The sequence below is a fragment of the Syngnathus acus genome, chromosome 3 (genome assembly GCF_901709675.1).
Source record: "Syngnathus acus chromosome 3, fSynAcu1.2, whole genome shotgun sequence".
Taxonomy (NCBI): domain Eukaryota; kingdom Metazoa; phylum Chordata; class Actinopteri; order Syngnathiformes; family Syngnathidae; genus Syngnathus; species Syngnathus acus.
The window spans coordinates 20,815,405-20,821,041 of record NC_051089.1 but is presented as its reverse complement, the minus strand read 5'-3'; the positions used below and the strand labels follow the sequence as shown (position 1 = coordinate 20,821,041).

Here is a 5,637-nt window from a genome sequence, read left to right as displayed (position 1 = left end):
TTTACACATTGTAGATTTCTTAATTGAAATAATGGCTAAGCAATAATATGACGAAACTTATTTGTCTGCAATGCCAATCACCTCCCAAAACATATTTAAAAAATTTCGTATGAACAAAAAATAAATTTTTATGAATGAAAATGTTTTAGGTAACTCCATTAAATTCCCGTTTTAAATAAGTGTTATTAGAATTTGTTTTCTCAGCTGCGAGAATACGGAAATGGAGTATGTGGAAACAAGACCCGAGCCCTGGCGTAGGCAAAGAAGTTGGTTACTGCTCTCCTTTACTTTAGAGCATGGGTAGGCAACTCCGGTCCTCAAGGGCCGGTGTCCTGGATGTTTGCTATGTCTGCCTGTTGCAACACACCTGACTAAGGACCGGAGTTGCCTACCCATGCTTTAGAGCAGGGGTGTCAAACTCATTTGTGTCGTGGGCCGCATTGTAGTCATAGTTTCCCTTGGAGGGCCATTATGACGGTCAACGGCTTCTATATACATACAGCATAGGCTCCACAACAAACTGATGAATAACTAGTTTTGAAATCAGAGACTAGTAAAATCTGTTCAAATAGTTCAAAAAGATGAATGATAATAAAAAATTGCTAGCAATATCTCTATTTTTAAAAAGTGAATACAATTTGTAATTTTTGCAATGACACCAAGTCGATGCAAAATTTTTCTTCATGGGCCACACAAAATTATGTGGTGGGCCGTATCTGGCGCCAGGGCCTTGAGTTTGACACCCATGCTTTAGAGTGTCAAAAATTGTACACACCTCGGCAGTCAACAACATTACATAGGCGTGGATTACTTTTAGCCACGGCAACAGCCCATGCTTTCTCGGACAACAATGCCATCTTGGAAATATCCGAGGCATAAATTGGGGGCTGCTGATTGAACACTGGTGAAGAAACTCACTACATGACTCCTGAATAACTGACAGGGAGAATGAATGGCTCCCGGAAGTAGCTGGACAGGGTGGTTGAGTTTGCTGAGCAAATCCATGATTTCTTGAATGGCCTTCTTGTGCATTCCAACATGGGCCGCTTGGGAGACCAACGTCTGCCTGATCTTATCAGTCTCTGCGGAGTCCATTTTGACCAGATAATTCTATTACGATTGGTGTGGTAGGTCCCCCAAAGGCAGGGACGGAGACACATGGAAAAACAAAATAGTTGATACGTTTTTTCAAAGAAAAACAAAAACAAAACTCTGGATGCAGGCAGTGGAGGCTGAGGGTATGTTGGTTTGCTGGAGAATTTTGACACTTAGTGAACTATAGTGAAAACAGAAAAAGTCCAGGTCAGAACAGATTATTCACTTACTGTAGGATCTTGGGTAGTAAGTGCATCGTTGACCAAAAACACAGAAGACCTGCCATGTGCACAATAGTAACAGAACAATGACACTCACAGCCTTATAAATGTACAACACATGCAACTATAGTGTTTACATGAGTAGTAGATAGTGGCATGAAGTCTACTATATGTATGGCTTGTAAGACTCATTGCTGAGTTGGAGATCCGAAGTCAGGAAGAGGGTTGATTACAATTCTGACAGGGTCATCCCTTGCTTATCACTAGTGCCATCTGTGCCAGACAGGTTTGTGAGTTTTATCATGAATCAGTATCTGGAGTATTACTGCGTTAGGAAGAACTGAGCAAAGTGAGAAATTAGCGTGGAAACCTGATTAATCAGTATTTCTTTTTCAACTTTTTGAGGTTTTAGCCATTTTAAAATGCTAATTCCTCACCAAAAATACCCCCCCAAGTGGGGTTTTCCCCTATTTACTAGTCTTGGAGTATTCCTTCTCATTCTACCAAGTCATGAAAACGACCAGGTCCTCAAATTGTGATCTCACAAAGATAAGGACCCATCCTTGTACGAGCCCTGCAGACTCAACACACACCCAGAGTAGCTGTCTCTGCAATTTGAGTTCACATGTAGTTGTTCTGATTTTGGTGCGTTAAATAAATTATAAAATGTTTCCACATAGCCCCCACAGTGTGCTCGAGTTCTAGTCATTACTGTTGCACTGAATGTAATTTTGAGGCGTCCTACTTTGTGAGCCCTCACTGAACACACCTCAAGTCTACTGACGAACGTGTGTGTACAGTTGAGGCAGGATTTGTTCCAAAGGTGATATATACTGTAAGTATATACCGTATTTTCCGGACTATAAGTCGCTCCGGAATATAAGTCGCACCAGCCATAAAATGCACAATAAAGAAGAAGACATATATAAGTCGCACCGGAGTACAAGTCGTATTTTGGGGGGAAATTAATTGATGAAATCCAACACCAATAACAGACATGTCATTTTGAAAGGCAATTTAAAATAAAAATAGAATTGGCAACAACAGGCTGAATGGTACGGTATGCTAACGTTACATAAACACAAACAGGAAACTGAGAACGTGCCTGACTATCACGTCTTGTCTCCGCTCACTCGCCCCTCCCTGTCTGTGTCTACCCGTAATCAGTGTAATCGCTGTCACCTGCCTCTCATTACCTGTCTTCTATTTAAGTCTTGTCTGCGTGTCACTCCCTGTTGGATCGTTCTGTTAGTCTGTTAAGCCTCTGTTAGTCTGTTCATCTGCCTCTGTTAGCCCGTCTCTCATAGCCTGTCCTGTTGTTCTCCCGGTTTGCCCGTCCTGTTAGTTCCGGCCGGTTAGTCCTACCATGCTCTCCTGCTTGTTTGTTCCACTCATCCTCTTCTCCACCACCCTTTTCCCTCAATAAACCCTGGTCCAAGCTGCATTTGGTTGCCCTGCTTCCGCCTCTGCGGTTCTTGAATGCAATGGGGCTTGTCTCAATTACCCCAAAGTTACTATTTTTAGAAAAGCGAACTGCGCATGCGCCCTGGTCGGACAAACACAAGAGCTGCACAGGTAGTGAACAGCTGGAGCGCAAAGGACCAACTCGCTATTTTTTTATCAGAGAGAACATTAACGGAGCTATCACGGTTACAACCAAACACTGCTGCTTTGGTGTCTGCCGTAGCGACTCGCGATATGCTGACCGGGATCATATGAGGGGAGTTTTTCTTTGTATCTTTTCCAAAGCCGTGGATGAGCCGCGAGAAATGCTTTTGCTGTGTAGAAGCTTGTAAACGGCAGGGATTTACAGTAAATGTCACCAAACACATACGTATATACGTATGTTCTCTGCATTTTGTCGGTGGAAATCAGCCAACGTTGTTCCACACTATGTTTGTTGATTAATTTTCATGAAAGTTAGCAACACAAGGTTAGCTTGGTTAGCTTGCAGGACCTCACCTGAGTGAGAGAGCTATCAGACAATAACGCTTATCTATCGACTAAAACGGCTTTCTTTCCGCTGACTTTAAGGTCTCTGCATGTCAGACAACGTTTAAGTTGTTCCACACTATGTTTGTCGATTAATTTTCAGGAAAGTCAGCAACACGGGGTTACCGAGCAGGACCTTACCGGAGTGAGAGAGCTATCTCAAAACCAAAACGTCTTTCTTCCCGCTGACTTTGAGGCCTCTGCGTGTCAGCCAACGTTTGAGTTGTTCCACACTATGTTTGGCAATAAAACCGTGTTGGAATTTCGCCCCTGGTACGTGGTCATCCTCCAAAACGATGCGTGCAGCTGTAGTTGCACTGTCAGTCGGACACAATGTTTGTCCGACTGACCGCATCCGTTGAATATTTATGAGCGAATGTGACGTCATTTCAGATCGACCCCATTCAATTCAGGTGGGCTGAACCACAAGCTGGGACAGTCGGCGATTGGTTCTGGGCTCCATGTGGCTCTCGGGCTAATTGAATAGCACTGACATAAGGTTCACTCAAATAAAAAAAATATAGTTCAAAACACACATTTCACTTAATGGAACACTTAAATATAAAACGAGTTTCACTTAAATTTATTGACACAAATATAACTTTCATTCATATATGAACCTTATATTAATATTGATTTATTTATTCATTTCTATCATGTCTATTGATATTGTAAATTTGTAATAATACACATTATTTTCAAGATTATTAATCATTCAATCTTTACCATGCACAGCACTTGAAGGGTGCCTGTGAGTATTGTTACATGATCTTTCTGTATATGCACCCTTTGTGTTCCAATATTTTTTTAGTTATAAGTTCATTCTGGGATTCTGATGATACTCATTTGTTCATCTTTATATGACATTTGCAAGATGAAGCTACATTTGCTTAAATCTACATTGTTTAATTCTGTTCACTATGTGTTTTGCTGTAAACATGAACTGAATGTGTTTGATTTGTTTTTGAAAACCTGACTCCGGGTAAGCGGAGGATGATGGATGACAACACCCAGATCTGTGATATTTTGATTCACATAAATGTGATGTGAAATATTCATAACGTCGCAACTAAAAACAACGACAAATGTTAAAGAAGTAATCAATTGATTCTTTTCTTGTGGTAATGTTATTTTGGTTGGATCTCCATTTTAAAAAGAACTGATGAGAGGAAATTACATTTCTGAAGGTTGGGTAAGACGAGGAGAGATAAGACATTGGTTCAGTGAATAGCAGACCATCATCTCTCTGTTTCTCCTTCATTACTTCTTTATGAAAACACAATAGGACTTAAATTACTTCTCTGGGCCACAGCTGATGGTTTAACTCGTAGTGAGCTAACATTTTGTTCTCTCCTCAGATCTTTATAGGCTGTTTGCTCAATAAAAGACCACAATAATAATCATTAACTTGCGTAACTGTGTTTTGCAATCACTTATTTAATATGCAAAGGAAAACCATTAGAAAGGCTATAAAACACAAACAATATATTAGTAAATTACATTTTAGCACCTACACACTATCCGCAATATAAGAGAACAAAAACCCTTTAGGTTGTCATGCATCTGCCTCTCTGGGGCCAATTGTTTAATCACACAACAAGCGTTAAGAAACAAAGCGAAGGAAAAGTGACAGATTAGATAATGAAAAGGAGCAAGGTCTGTTACACTTTTCATCTGGGAACTCTGTTGTGTATTGGCCTCTTTCTCCTCAAAAGATGTGAACAATGTGTAAAAGAAATGGAGTAGGGCCTGACAGTTCTAATCATTGTGACTCAGATAAACCAAAGAGGCAAATTCCGTGAAGGAGACATTTTTGTTGGATAAAATCTGCATCATTAGTCATATCTGTATTACGACTATAATAGCTGCCAAATAAATAAAAAAAAAACTTTCTTTTGTGTCTCATTTTCATTTGAATGTTGTCATTCAAATGTTTGAGACTCAGTGTCATCCCACTTGTTGCCTCTATTTCAAAATTAGCATAAAATATGTCAACATCAAATGTTTGGAAAAAGTGGTCGTTAGAAAACAGAAGTTAGGTATTATAATTTACAAGCAATTTACCACTATTCTCTTGCCCAAAAATGTATTTGCAGACAATATACACTCAAAATAAGTCCAACCTTGCCTTAACAAAGATTGTACCGTAATTTTCTGACTAAATGTCGCTCCGGAATATAGGTCGCATTAGCCATAAAATGCACAATAACGTGAACGAGTATAAGTCGCATTTTGGGGGGAAATTTATTCGACAAAATCCAACACCAAGAACAGACATGAACGAGCAACAACAGGCTAAACGCTAGGTATGCTAACGTGACATAAACAC

General features: G+C 40.0%; 1 long non-coding RNA gene across 1 annotated transcript; it reads right to left on the bottom strand.

Annotated features, from left to right (window-relative positions):
• Positions 1–426: 426 nt before the first annotated feature.
• On the bottom strand, positions 427–2,927 carry LOC119120439. The gene is made up of 2 exons (XR_005097516.1): positions 2,682–2,927; positions 427–1,276 (listed from the first exon to the last, which is right to left on the bottom strand). It is a non-coding gene; the product is annotated as an uncharacterized LOC119120439 (long non-coding RNA).
• Between the last annotated feature and the right edge of the window lie 2,710 nt (positions 2,928–5,637).